Source organism: Microcaecilia unicolor, chromosome 5 (assembly GCF_901765095.1).
Source record: "Microcaecilia unicolor chromosome 5, aMicUni1.1, whole genome shotgun sequence".
NCBI classification, from domain to species: Eukaryota; Metazoa; Chordata; class Amphibia; order Gymnophiona; family Siphonopidae; genus Microcaecilia; species Microcaecilia unicolor.
In genome coordinates, this window is record NC_044035.1 from 273,850,350 (window position 1) to 273,864,832 (window position 14,483).

A 14,483-nucleotide genomic window follows, 5' to 3' on the forward strand; every position below is an offset into this window, starting at 1 on the left:
TTTGACCGCTAAAGTAGGGTCCCAAGATCTACTAAACCTCAGAAAGCAGGTAATATAAAGAAATATAAATCAGGGAAGAATTGCTAACCATACAACTCATACATTCCCATAACTTAGATCACAGAGTTCAAAACAAAGATCCCCAAAATAGATTCTGAATAAAGCCACACAACTGTGAAGAGTCATAGTAAGTAAAGCTAAGGATCCATTTCTTCTAAAGGAATCCTGTTCAGAAGAAATGGATCCTCAGGAGCTTAGCCGAGATTGGATAACAGAGTCGGTAGTGGGAGGCGGGGCTGGTGGTTGGGAGGTGGGGATAGTGCTGGGCAGACTTATACGGTCTGTGCCAGAGCCGATGGTGGGAGGCGGGGATAGTGCTGGGCAGAATTGTATGGTCTGTGCCCTGAAAAAGACAGGTACAAATGAAGGTAAGGTATACACAAAAAAGTGGCACATTTCTTGGGCAGACTGGATGGACCATGCAGGTCTTTTTCTGCCATCATCTACTATGTTACTATCCAGCTTATAATCGAAAGTGATCGGGAGATGGCCGGCGATTTCTTAAAAGCAGCTAAATCGGTATAATCAAAAGCGACATTTTTGACAGCATCGCCGCTTTCCCGTCGCTTCGCCGGCGAAAGTTCAAGGGGCGTGTCGGTAGATTAGCGAAGGCGGGGCATGGGTGGGCATGGGCGTGGCTACCAGATGGGCGGCTTTCGCTGATAATGGAAAAAAAAGCGGCATTAAGCAGTATTTCACCGGCTTTACTTGGTCCTTTTATTTTCACGACCAAGCCTCAAAAAGGTGCCCCAACTGACCAGATGAGCACTGGAGGGAATGGGGTATGACCTTCCCATACTCCCCCAGTGGTCACCAATCCTCTTCCAAACTAAAAAAATAAAACTCGGTGAGTGTGACACCTTTTCTGTTAGGTGCCCTGCAGAGTCACATTAGCAATGCATTGTGGTGGGTGTAGGGTACTGGGTTCTACTCCCATGATGCTTTCCCCCCCTGCTAACTGGGTCAGAGTGTGCCCTGTTTTGTTTCCTGTTGTAGTCCATGCGGTAGTGGCCATTCTTGTAAGCCAGTTTTAGTTCCCTTTCCTGTGTTACCCACATTAGAGAACGTAGTTCTTACCTTGAATGGTGCTGAAAGAGGGCATTGTACACCATTGTGCCAGCTCTGACCTACTGCACAACCTCTGATCTTCAGTTAACTGTGGTTATTTCAAGAAAGGACTTTTTCAGAGAGATTAGTCTTCAGGTGTGAACTGGTGTGCCAAAGTTATACAGCAGCTATAAGTCCTAGAGGCTGTATGCAGGTCCCTGGAGCAGTTTTAGTGGATGCAGTACATTTGTGGGTAGGGGAATTGGGTGGGGGGTTGGGGGTTCAGCTCCAAAGTAAGGAAGCTATGCACGTGGGAGCTTTTCTGAAGTCCACCGCAGTGACCCCTAGGGAGCCCGGTTGGTGTCCTGGCATGTCAGAGGGGCCAGTGCACTAAAAATGCTGGCTCCTCCCACAGCCAAATGCCTTGAATTTGGCCGGGGTTTGAGATGGCCAACATAACTTTCCATTATCGCTAAAAAACGAAACCAGCCATCTCAAACCCTGGCCAAATCCAATGCATTTGGCTGGCCGGAACCGTATTATCAAAACAAAAGATGGCTGGCCATCTTTTTCGAAAATACGGTTGCGGCCAGCTGTAGCGCCGCCGCCAACATAGATCGCCGGAGATCTATTTGGCTGGCGACGTTCAATTATGCCCCTCCATGTTTCTATGTAAAGGAAGTTTCTCTCAACTGTATCATGCATTTACATGGAAAACGCAGGAAAAATTTTGCATTTGTGGAAAGCACCTCCTGTCACATAGATAAGAATTGCTTCCTCCTTTCTTGAACATTTATCTAGATCAGGGGTTCTCAAATCAGAACACACCTAGCCAGTCTGGTTTTCAGGATATCCATAATGAATATGCATGAAAGTGATTTGCATACAATGGAGATAGTATATTCAAATCAATCTCATGCATATTCATTTTGGATATCCTGAAAACCTGACTGGCAAGGGGGTACTCCAGGACTGATTTGGGAAACAGCCTTTAACAATCCAGTGACATCTAAAGCTGATTCGGATATAACAAAAGAGAGGGAACGAAGTACAAACTAAAGTCCAAACAAAAAAAAACAGCACCACGGGCCTTTAAAAATGGAACACAGTTCTTTAATGAATGAGCCTTGACAAAAAGACCCGACACGGGCCGTGTTTCAGTGACTAGCACCTGCGTCAGGGGTCACAGTGATGACGTGGAAAACTTGGGGAATAACGTCTCATGTAGTAAAAGCTACAAAGCACCAAGGCACTTTCATCCATTTGGATACAGAAAGTGAAAGTGCCTTGGTGCTTTGTAGCTTTTACTTCATGAGACGTGGGGTAAGGAATAATATATTGTAGAGGAATATATTCGAGTTATTCCCCAAGTTTTCCATGTCATCACTGTGACCCCTGACGCAGGTGCTAGTCACCAAAACACGGCCCGTGTCGGGTCTTTTTGTCAAGGCTCATTCATTAAAGAACTGTGTTCCATTTTTAAAGGCCCGTGGTGCTGTTTTTTTTGTTTGATCTAAAGCTGATTCACCATGCTAACTCTGCTCTTTTTTCCCATTTCTTGGAACATTAATAAATATTATATTTATTTAGTGTAGTTTCAGGAAATTTCAAAACCTCTTTCAAATATCTATAAAACATCTTTTGGAGATATAGAAAACATGCGAGAAAATTCAAAATATTAATATACAAGTATCTAACAGTATTTTCCGTATTTTCTATCTTTCTACGAACAACAGTTTTACCCAGTACTAAGACAGCTTGAACGTCTTTCACAGTCTTTAATTCCTGTTCCAGTTTGTCAACCCTCTGAATTATTGCACTGGACTTAGATTATACAGCTTGAGACTTCACAAAAGTCTGGGAAACAAATTGAGCAAATAACAACAAACTTTGGGATCCTTTTACTATGCTGCGGTAAAAGGAGGTCTGCACTAGCTGTCAGTGTGTGTTTTTGATACGCACTGAGTTCCCCCTTTTACCGCAGCAGGTAAAAGGCTGTTCTTTATCTGGAACCACTTGCAGTATGTCCATTTCGTGTGTGTGGGGGGGGGGGGGGGGGGGGGACACACACACAGCGCTGTTTACTGCCGGGTAAGCACAGGCGCTAAAAGAATAGAGAAATGGTGCGTGCTGGGGGTGGGAGCTATTCATTGTGGGTATCCTGAAAGCCTGACTGGATGGGTGTAACTTGAGGGCTGGGTTGAGAACCCCTTGTTTAGAGGGATTTATATGTATGTGGAAATCCTGCCTAGCCATTGTAAAATCACCTCCATAATCTGGTTGACAGGACTTACTCTGAAGGACACAGAAAACAGTATAATTAATTCAGTTACGACTTGTGGAAAGTTAAATGAAAAAAAAGTTTAAATTAGTGACAGACAGAAGTACTGAACTTTGCTTGCAATGAGCTCAATAAACTCAGTGTATCTTTCTTGCTTACCCAATAATTATCTGCCCAGGAGGATTTCACTTTGAAAGTTGTCTCCTCTCAAGATGAGGCGTTCTTGCCATTAAAAAAAAGATGTTTTATCTCAAGGATGAATCAGTGTCATGGTTTCTTTTAAAGGGAAGTTTCTTCTAATTTCTGAAAGGTTATTTGCTGATATATTGAATCATGGTGAGTTAAAAGGGAAATAGATTCTTTGGAAACTAGATATTCCTATAAGCAATTAGTTCTCTTGTATTTACTGAATTTCTTCAAGAGTCCTTCAGAATGCACAGACAGCAAATGCTGTTTTAAAGAAAGTTATCCAGTTGCTGCATTAGTCCACTTACATATTATAAATCAAGAAGGGACCCTTTCACTAAAGGGCATTAACTCCCAGATTCAATATATGGCAACTAAAGTTGCATGCGCAAACTTGGCAGTGTGGCCAAAATGCACATGCAACTTGTTAAGTCAATTGGCACCAATAATTGGCCAATAACAAGCAATTATCACCACTAATTAGAGTTTATGCACACAGTTTTCTAAGTGCACAGACCTACTTTCAGCAGGAGACTCCCACTTTTGTGGGTCATCTCCCGCACTCCCGCGGGAGAGCTGGGATCTCCCACTGAACAGCTCCGTGTCCAAGGACAGCAGGAAATGCCTTCATTAAACCTCATCTCCTCCTGCCGCTGGTCTTGCAGCAGCAGGAAATGATGTTTTACAAGGCATCTCCTGCTGTTGCTGGAAAGGGAGGCTGTGTTGGGGTGGAGCTGTGGGCGGTTCTAGGTGGAGCTATGGGCAGGCTGGGAGGAGCTGTGGGCAGGCCCTAAATCTCCTGGTCTAAGAGATCGACCTCCTTGGCAGCTCTGAGCATATTCTGTAAAGTGATGCACGTAAATTCTAATGCATGGATCTCAAAAGGGAGATGGCCGTGGGAGGGGCATGGGTGTGTTGTGGGCATTCCTAGAAACTACATGCACTGTTATAGAATATGCCCAATCTGTGTCTAAGTTAAGTTCAATACATTTTATGCTGTTTATCCCAGAAATAAGCAGTGGATTTTCCCCAAGTCAATTTAATAATGGTCTATGGACTTTTCCTTTAGGAAGCCGTCCAGACCTTTTTTAAACCCCAATAAGCTAATCGCCTTTACCACTTTCTCTAGCAACGAATTCCAGAATTTAATTACAAGTTGAGTTAAGAAACATTTTCTCTGATTCGTTTTAAAATGTACTATTTTGTATCTTCATTGCATGCCCCTTAGTCCTAGTATTTTTGGAAAGAGTAAACAAAAGATTCACATCTACCCATTCCACTCCACTCATTATTTTATATACTTCTATCATATCTCCCCTCAGACGTATTTTCTGCAAGCTGAAGAGCCCTAGACGGTTCAGCTTTTCCTCATAGGGAAGTCGTCCCATCCCCTTTATCATTTTCTTCGCCCTTCTCTATACCTTTTCTAATTCCACTATATCTTTTTTGAGATGCAGCGACCAGAATTGAACACAATATTCAAGGTGCAGTCGCACCAAGGACTGATACAAAGGCATTATAACGTCCTCACGTTTGTTTTCCATTCCTTTCCTAATAACACCTAACATTCTATTTGCTTTCATAGCCGCAGCAGCACACTGAGGGTTTCAACATATCATCAACAACGACGCTGAGATCCCTTTCTTGGTCGGTGACTCCTAACATGGAACCTTGCATTACGTAGCTATAGTTTGGGTTCTTCTTTCCCACATGCATCACTTTACACTTGCTCACATTAAACGTCATCTGCTATTTAGATTCTCGTAAGGTCCTCTTGTAATTTTTCACAATCTTCTCGTGACTTAACAACTTTGAATAACTTTGTGTCATCAGCAAATTTAATTACCTCACTAGTTACTCCAATCTCTAGGTCATTTATAAATATGTTAAAAAGCAGCAGTCCCAGCACAGACCCCTGCGGAACCCCACTAACTACCGTTCTCCATTGAGAATACTGACCATTTAACCCTACTCTCTGTTTTCTATCTTTTAACCAGTTTTTAATCCACAATAGAACACTGCCTCCTATCCCATGACTCTCCAATTTCCTCTGGAGTCTTTCATGAGGTACTTTGTCAAATGCCTTCTGAAAATCCAGATATACAATATCAACCAGCTCGCCTTTATCCACATGTTTGTTCACCTCTTCGAAGAAATGTAATAGATTGGTGAGGCAAGATTTCCATTCACTAAATCCATGCTGGCATTGTCTCATTAATCCATGCTTTTGAATATGCTCAATAATTTTGTTCTTTATAATAGTCTCTACCATTTTGCCTGGCACCAGTGTCAGGCTCACCAATCTATAATTTCCCGGATCTCCTCTGGAACCTTTTTAAAAAATCAGCGTTACATTGGCCACCCTCCAATCTTCCAGTACCATGCTCGATTTTAAGGATAAATTACATATTAATAACAATAGTTCCTCAAGTTCATTTTTCAGTTCTATCAGTACTCTGGGATGAATACCATCCAGTCCAGGAGATTTGCTACTCTTCAATTTGTCAAATTGCCCCATTATTTCCTCTAGGTTTATAGAGATTTCATTCAGCTTCTCTGACTCGTCAGCTTCGAATACCATTTCTGGCACCGGTATCTCTTCCAAATCTTCCTCGGTGAAGACCGAAGCCAATAATTCATTTAATCTCTCCACCATGGCTTTGTCCTCCCTGATTGCCCCTTTTACCCCTTGATCATCTAGTAGTCCAACCGATTCTTTTCCCGGCTTCCTGCTTTTAATATACCTAAAAAAAAATTTTACTATGTGTTTTTGCCTCCAACGCAATCTTTTTTTCGAAGTCCCTCTTTGCCTTCCTTATCAGTGCTTTGCATTTGACATGATATTCCTTATGCTGTTTCTTATTATTTTCAGCTGGTTCTTTCTTCCCTTTTCTGAAGGATTTTCTTTTAGCTCTAATAGCTTCCTTCACCTCACTTTTTAACCATGTCGGCTGTCATTTGGACTTTCTCCCTCCTTTTTTAATACACGGAATATATTTGGCCTGGGCTTCCAGGATGGTATTTTTGAATAGAATCCATGCCTGATGTAAATTTTTGACCCTCGCAGCTGATTCTCTAAGTTTTTTTTTTCACTGTTCTTCTCATTTTACTGTAGTATCCTTTTTGAAAGTTAAATGCTAGCGTATTGGATTTTCTGTGTATACCTACTCCAAAGCTAATATCAAATCTAATCATATTATGACCACTGTTATCAAGCAGCCCCATCACCATTACCTCCTGCACCAGATCATGCGCTCCACTAATGACTAGGTCTAGAATTTTTCCTTCTCTTGTCAGCTCCTGTACCAGCTACTTTTTAAAGCAGTCCTTGATTTCGTCAAGGAATTTTACCTCTCTAGCATGCCCTGATGTTACATTTACCCAGTCAATATCGGGGTAATTAAAATCACCCATTATTATCATGTTGCCCAGTTTGTTAGCCTCCCTAATTTCCAACAACATTTCTACATCTGTCTGTTCATCCTGGCCAGTCGGAGGGTAGTACACTCGTATCACTATCCTTTTCCCCTTTACACATGGAATTTCAATCCATAGGGGTTCAAAGATGTGTTTTGTTTCCTGCAGAATTTTCAATCTATTTGATTCAAAGTCCTCTTTAACATACAATGCTATCCCTCCACCAATTCGTGGTGTAAGATGATTCCAATTAATTCAAGTGGCAATGAATTCCAGAATTTAGATGTGATGTAGGCAAAAGTTCTCAAGTAATGTGTAAACGTATTTATTTATTTATTGAGATTTATTAATCACCTTTATGAAGAGATTTGCCCAAAGCTGTATACAGCAGGTGCAGTTTAACATAAAAGTTATAATTTTGTTAACATCATAACAATAGTAAAATAACAAAATATAAAAATTAAAAAAAAGAAGGGGGGGGGAGTTATGGAGGGTTTGGGATTTAGAGGTAAACTAGTTCTTAAGGTACCTTGAAGAAGTGCTTGATACGGACCAAGACGTTTAATGTGAGCAAGTGCAAGGTGATGCATGTGGGAAAAAAGAACCCGAATTATAGCTACGTCATGCAAGGTTCCACGTTAGGAGTTATGGACCAAGAAAGGGATCTGGGTGTTGTCATCGATAATACACTGAAACCTTCTGCTCAGTGTGCTGCTGCGGCTCGGAAAACAAATAGAATGTTGGGTATTATTAGGAGAGGTATGGAAAACAGGTGTGAGGATGTTATAATGCCGTTATATCGCTCCATGGTGCGACCGCACCTTGAGTATTGTGTTCAATTCTGGTCGCCGCATCTCAAGAAAGATATAGTGGAATTGGAAAAGGTGCAGCGAAGGGCGACTAAAATGATAGCGGGGATGGGATGACTTCCCTATGAAGAAAGACTAAGGAAGCTAGGGCTTTTCAGCTTGGAGAAGAGACAGCTGAGGGGAGACATGATAGAGGTATATAAAATAATGAGTGGAGTGGAACAGGTGGATGTGAAGCATCTGTTCACGCTTTCCAAAAATACTAGGACTAGGGGGCATGCGATGAAACTACAGTGTAGCAAATTTAAAATAGATCGGAGAAAATATTTCTTCACCCAATGTGTAATTAAACTCTGGAGTTCGTTGCCAGAGAACGAGGTGGAGGCAGTTAGCTTGGCAGAGTTTAAAAAGGGGTTAGAAGGTTTCCTAAAGGACAAGTCCATAAACTGCTACTAAATGGACTTGGGAAAAATCCATAATTCTAGGAATAACATATAACATGTATAGAATGTTTGTACGTTTGGGAAGCTTGCCAGGTGCCCTTGGCCTGGATTGGCCGCTGTCATGGACAGGATGCTGGGCTCGATGGACCCTTGGTCTTTTCCCAGTGTGGCATTACTTATGTACTTATAAATACAATAAATGAGGTAAACAGCAAATTGAAACCTAATAATAGGACTACCATGAAACTATATCAAAAATATACACTGCAGAATGACCATGTAACAGAAATATGATGTGTCAGTACAATACAAAGAATACCATAATAGACAGCATGGAAGAACATTCAAATAACATAGACCTAATATGCTGTCAGCATAATACCAATGAAACACCTAAAGTACACATTAGAATATTTAAATAATATAGATGAGCAGTTAATTGGCTAACAATTATTGGTGCTAATTGGCAACAATTTGGATTTACCTAAATCTTTTAACACACAACTAAAAAAGGGGGTGTGGCAATGGGAGGAGCATGGGAGGGTCAGGGCATTCACTACAGATGTTTCTGAGCAATAAGGCTGTAGCCCAGGGTCAAGCAATGGGTTCTGAACTGGTTGAGAAACCTGGCTCATAGGCTTACTCATATCTATTTGGACTTCTTAATAGTCTGCACTCTTTGGATTATTCTTGCTTTAGTTTTCAAGAGATGTCTTTGTTATATTTTTTTTAATTCAATTAAAAAAACATGGGAGGGGCATGTTAGGCATTATTCCGGGATTCTATGTAGTTTGACTTAAGTTGTGCATGCAAATCTAGTCATATTCTGGATTCGCGCACGCAACTTAATTAGTTAACAAGCCAATCAGTGCTGATAACTGCCACTTAAGCAATTATTGACACTAATTGGCATCAATTAGAATTTACATGTAGAATGCTCTAAGCGTATTCTATAATGTGATGTGTGTAAATTCTAAGTCACATAGTTGAAAAGGGGGCATGGCCATGGGCATAGAATGGGTGGGTCGTGGGCATTTCTAAAGTCTATGCATGTGGTTATAGAATACACCCAGTCCGTTCATAATTTAAGCGTCGTCACTTACACCAAGTTTTACTTGGTATAACTGCCCACGACTAAATTTAGTCATGTAGATGGACGCTCAGCGTATTGTATAAACTGCATGGAAATGTAGGCTTATTCTATAAAGTACGCCTAAATTTAGGTGTACTTTATAGAATACGCCTAGATGTATTTCATTTTGGCTCCGATTTTTTAGGCATCAAATATAGAATCTAGTCCTTACACCCTAATTTTATAGGATACTGTCAGTTACATGCACAACTGGTGGTATTTAAGTGTGAATATTTATAATAGCTTTGATGTGGTGTAAATACTCATGCTTAAAGTTAGGCGCTCAAATACCGACTAGTATTCTGTAACAGCTTGAGATTCTAACTTTACTGTTATAGAATACTTGCTTAGAACTCAATTTATTTGCACCTAACTTTTGGCAACCTTTCATGAATCTATCCCTATATGGTTAGAACCACTGAATAACTTACAGATTACCTCGGCACTATCCAGATATAGGGCAATTCCATATCCTATGTGCCTATATGCATATAGAATGTCTAAATGTGTAGCATACTAGCATTTACGAATATATGTGCACACATATTTGAGTAAGTGCTAGCAGGGGCACCTAGGGCTATTCTGGAATTACCTCCTCAACTTAGATAGCAAATATTTCCAAGAGGGATGTACACAGGATGGATCGTGAGCAGGACATAGGCTGGGCTCCCAGTTACAGAATACTGTAAGTTATGCATGTCTCTACCACATTTGGGACCTTGAAAATGACAATGACATCAACAGCAGAGGTGATCCAAGGAAGGAAGTCCAAATGGAACTTTATTGAACATAAACTCCGACCCGACTCTGTCGAGTTTAGGCTCCATGATGATGCATGCACTGTTATAGAATTCAGGAGGTCTGTGCCTAATTTACACACAAGGATTTACACCAGGTTTCAGTTGGTGTAAATCCTTGTGCTTGAAATTGGGCACAGATCCTGGCACTAAGCACTATTCTATAAATGTGCCCAACTTTGAACATTATAGAATAGCTGAGCACGTGAACGTTGATATTATTTACAAGGAAAGCTTAATTATCCATGGAGCCTATGTGTTGATATCATCATTTTTTATTTATTAATGAATTTGATGACCCCTGATGCAGGCAAGTGCTGAAACGACCGAGTCAGGTCTGGGTTTATCTTCAATAAAGTTCCATTAGGACTTACTGTCTTCCTTTTTTTGACCACTTCTGCAGTTGGTGTCAATTTCATTTGTGCTGCAGAGTTTTTCATTCCTGTTTTTTCCTCATTTAGGACCCTGACCTTAATTCCAGCCCTCTGGCTGCTATAACTGCAGGCTCTTAGGTGTTAAGTGCACCGAAACTGGCTTGCACTAGTATTCTATAACAGAACTTGGTACCTAGGTTTTATTACAGAGTAGGCGCTTACTGCCCACCTTCGGAGCTCCTAAATAGAGGGCCCACTATTGCTTCCATTTTGCTAAAGCAGTCCCTGAAGTTACCTGGTTGGCAGTAATACTCAGTCCACTAAATGGATTAACAATGTAGTTAAATTTAGGGCAGTAAAAAGATTATCCTAATTTTATCAAGTTAGCTCTCTGGATAGCGAGTTTAATATTTTTGCTGTCTGGATACTACTCACACTGACTTCCCTAAGTGGATATTTGATCATGTCAGCCTATTTCTTAAGGATGCAGACTGGCTTCCAGTCACACATAGGATACTTACAAAATTCTCTTGTTAGTATTCAAAATTCAACATTCAGGTACCCCTTCTTTTCTGGCTTGGCTCCTGACTTCATATACTACTCTATCCAGCTTATAATTGAAAAAGAAAAACGCCTATATTGCGACCCAAATCGGGAGATAGACGTTTATCTCACAAAAACGAATAAAGCGGTATAATCGAAAGCCGAATTTGGACGTTTTCAACTGCACTCCGTAGCGGATGCGGACAAAGTTGATGGGGGCGTGTCGAAGGCGTGGTGAAGACGGAACTGGGGCGTGGTTATCGGGCGATCAGAGATGGGCGCCTTTCGCCGATAATGGAAGAAAAATATGCGTTTTTAGCGAGAATTTAGGGCACTTTTCCTGGACCCTGTTTTTCCACGAATAAGGCCCCAAAAAGTGCCCTAAATGACCAGATGACCACTGGAGGGAATCGGGGATGACCTCCCCCTGACTCCCCAAGTGGTCACAAACCCCCTCCCACCACAAAATATGCCGTTTCACAACTTTTTATTTTCACCCTCAAACGTCATACCCACCTCCCTGGCAGCAGTATGCAGGTCACTGGAGCAGTTATTAGGGGGTGCAGTGGACTTCAGGCAGGTGGACCCAGGCCCATCCCCCCCCCACCTGTTACAATTGTGCTGCTTAATGCTTAGTCGTCCAACCCCCCCAACCCACTGTACCCACAAGTAGGTGCCCCCCTTCACCCCTTAGGGCTACAGTAATGGTGTAGACTTGTGGGCAGTGGGTTTTGAGGGGGATTTGGGGGGCTCAACACATAAGGGAAGGGTGCTATGCACCTGGGACCTCTTTTACCTTTTTTTTTGTTTTTGTAAAAGTGCCCCCTAGGGTGCCCGGTTGGTGTCCTGGCATGTGAGGGGGACCAGTGCACTACGACTCCTGGCCCCTCCCATGAACAAATGCCTTGGATTTATTCGTTTTTGAGCTGGGCGCTTTCATTTTCCATTATCACTGAAAAACAAAAACGCCCAGCTCACAAATTGTCGAATAAAACATGGACGTGTATTTTTTTCGAAAATACGGTTCGGTCCGCCCCTTCACGGACCCGTTCTCGGAGATAAACGCCCATGGAGATAGACGTTTTTGTTCAATTATGCCCCTCCACGTGTCCTTCGTTCATCACAAGAACACTTGCTGGTTGTAGCCTCCTTTCTTTTTTTTGTTTGTTTGTTCACTTTTCATTGCAGACTGTGGACTGTACCGTGTAGTTGTCTCTTCTCCTTACCCGATGCAGCACAATTGTACCTCTTCTCTAGAGGTTCAGATGCTTCATCCACAAATGTCTTTTTTGACCCCTGAGGAAGGCTTCGTAGCTGAAACACAGACCGTGTAGGTTAGCATTAAACTTTGCTTTCGGTGCTCTTACTACTGTGTTCTCTGGGCTGGTCATTTGGAATTGGTTCACTTCCACTTTTGTGTACTTTGCTTTGCTTTTTGTGGAATACGTGGACCCCCCTTTTTTGTGTTCTTGTAGCCTCCTTTCGGCATATTAGGTATGACGCTACATGTGATTCCATTTTTTCAGTTGTAGGCCCCACATTATGGAATTCTCTGCCCCTTTATCTTAGAACACAGGCCAACTTGATAAAGTTTAAAACAGACCTTAAAACATTCCTTTATGAGGATGCCGCCTTGACACGCTAGGACTGTGCCCGGGGTGAGGCCTGTTAGTCAGTCCAGATCTATTTACCCTTCCCCATCTGCTAGTACCTCCTTTCTATCAAAAATTGTTTCCTCCCTTCCCATGCTATTCCTTCCCTTCTCTTGTCTTCCTACCTTTATCTTTTCTATTTTTAGCTTTGTAAGCCGCATAGATATGTTTTATTGATGTGTGAGATAGCAAGTCTTTAATAAACCTGAAACCTGAATCCTGCTGGTCACTATCCAGATACCAGTGCTAAACATCTGGATTTTTTTTAGCAGCAGCAGATGGCTTTTAAAATAGATGCTGATCTTCGGCTCAATATTGACCCGAAAGTTTCTAAGCTTATATCGTCATAATGCTTTGCACTCTGACATCCATTTGAAAAATAAATCTTCAAAAGAATGATATAAATAGGTAAAATATATTATATAATAGGCTGCTGAGGAATCTATGGTGTTAAAAGACCTGAGCTAAGCAAGAAAATTTCATGCTGCCATAGTAACCAATTTTCTTTAGCCTTAAACAGAAAAGTATTCTAAGTGATATAAAAAATAATAACGCTATTAGTCCACTTGGTGGGGCAGGAGTCATTAGAAATACCACACAGAGCTATGATATGAACTTTACAGCTTGGCAATACTCTGGAAAGGGCATTTTTTTTTTTTAGCCATTATTCTTTGGACAAATTAAGATTTGTGCTTCCAATGTAAAATTAAGAAAATTCCATACACAGAAGAGGTGCAGTATTAATGTTCTCTTTGGAAATGGTGAATGAGTGGTGTGCTTAATCCCATGATGTTTATCTCTATTGCTTCTACAGTGCTGTTAGTTTTTAATTAACACAGGCTCTGCCAGCAGCCTATTTCAGCTGTCTGAATTACTGTGCAGAGATTTAGCACGGACTCCGTCATCCACAGAGCATTTGTACCATGAATATTAAAAGTTCATATCTGTGGATCAGGCAACTGTGATCCTTCACAGTGCCCTGGTGTATAGCGACCACACTCATTCTAGACTTGCAAATCCATGCACATAGGTCATCTTCCAAGATTTATTCATCTGTGGTGAATATCAAGAGAAATGTGGAACTCCATCAATTCCAACTAGTTGGGTTATTTCTCCTCATATGCCATCACCTTTTTCAAAAGTACAGATCTTTTTTTCCTCTTTGCATCTAAGCAAGAAAATAGGAAGTAAGGGTGGTGAGTGATCATGAGAGGATTTCCAAGCATGCTTTGGATGTGTTATGAGATATGCAGTGAGGATTTTAGTGCCTTTCATGCTTGGGAGGTGTGTTGAAATCCTTTAATTTCCATCCTGAAGGGCACTCTTTACACCTGTATAAATAGACAAGGATCCCACATATTTACTTGAAATAAGTCCTCTTCATTCTTTTTTCTGTTTGTGCAGCTGCTGTTTAGTGAGGCACAAGTAAAGTGTGATGATAACAGGTTATCAGTCCTTCTGACTCAAACAATTTTGATGCAGGGTCACATGATGTTGTCTTCTCAATCCTTTTACCAAAGCAGTTAGTCCCTTAAAAATAAGTGATGAAACTAGGGCCCCAGTGCACACATGGTAACTGTATATAGCAACATCTTTTATGTTTCCCTTTGCCACTGCCAAACCAGATCAGACTAGTGGAATTTGCCCTCCTTCAGGCAGGTAGAGACAGAGAACATCTGCATGTTCTTCCTATATATTTTGGTTCATTTTGCTCTGTCTCCAGCAGGTGGGAGACCTTTGCT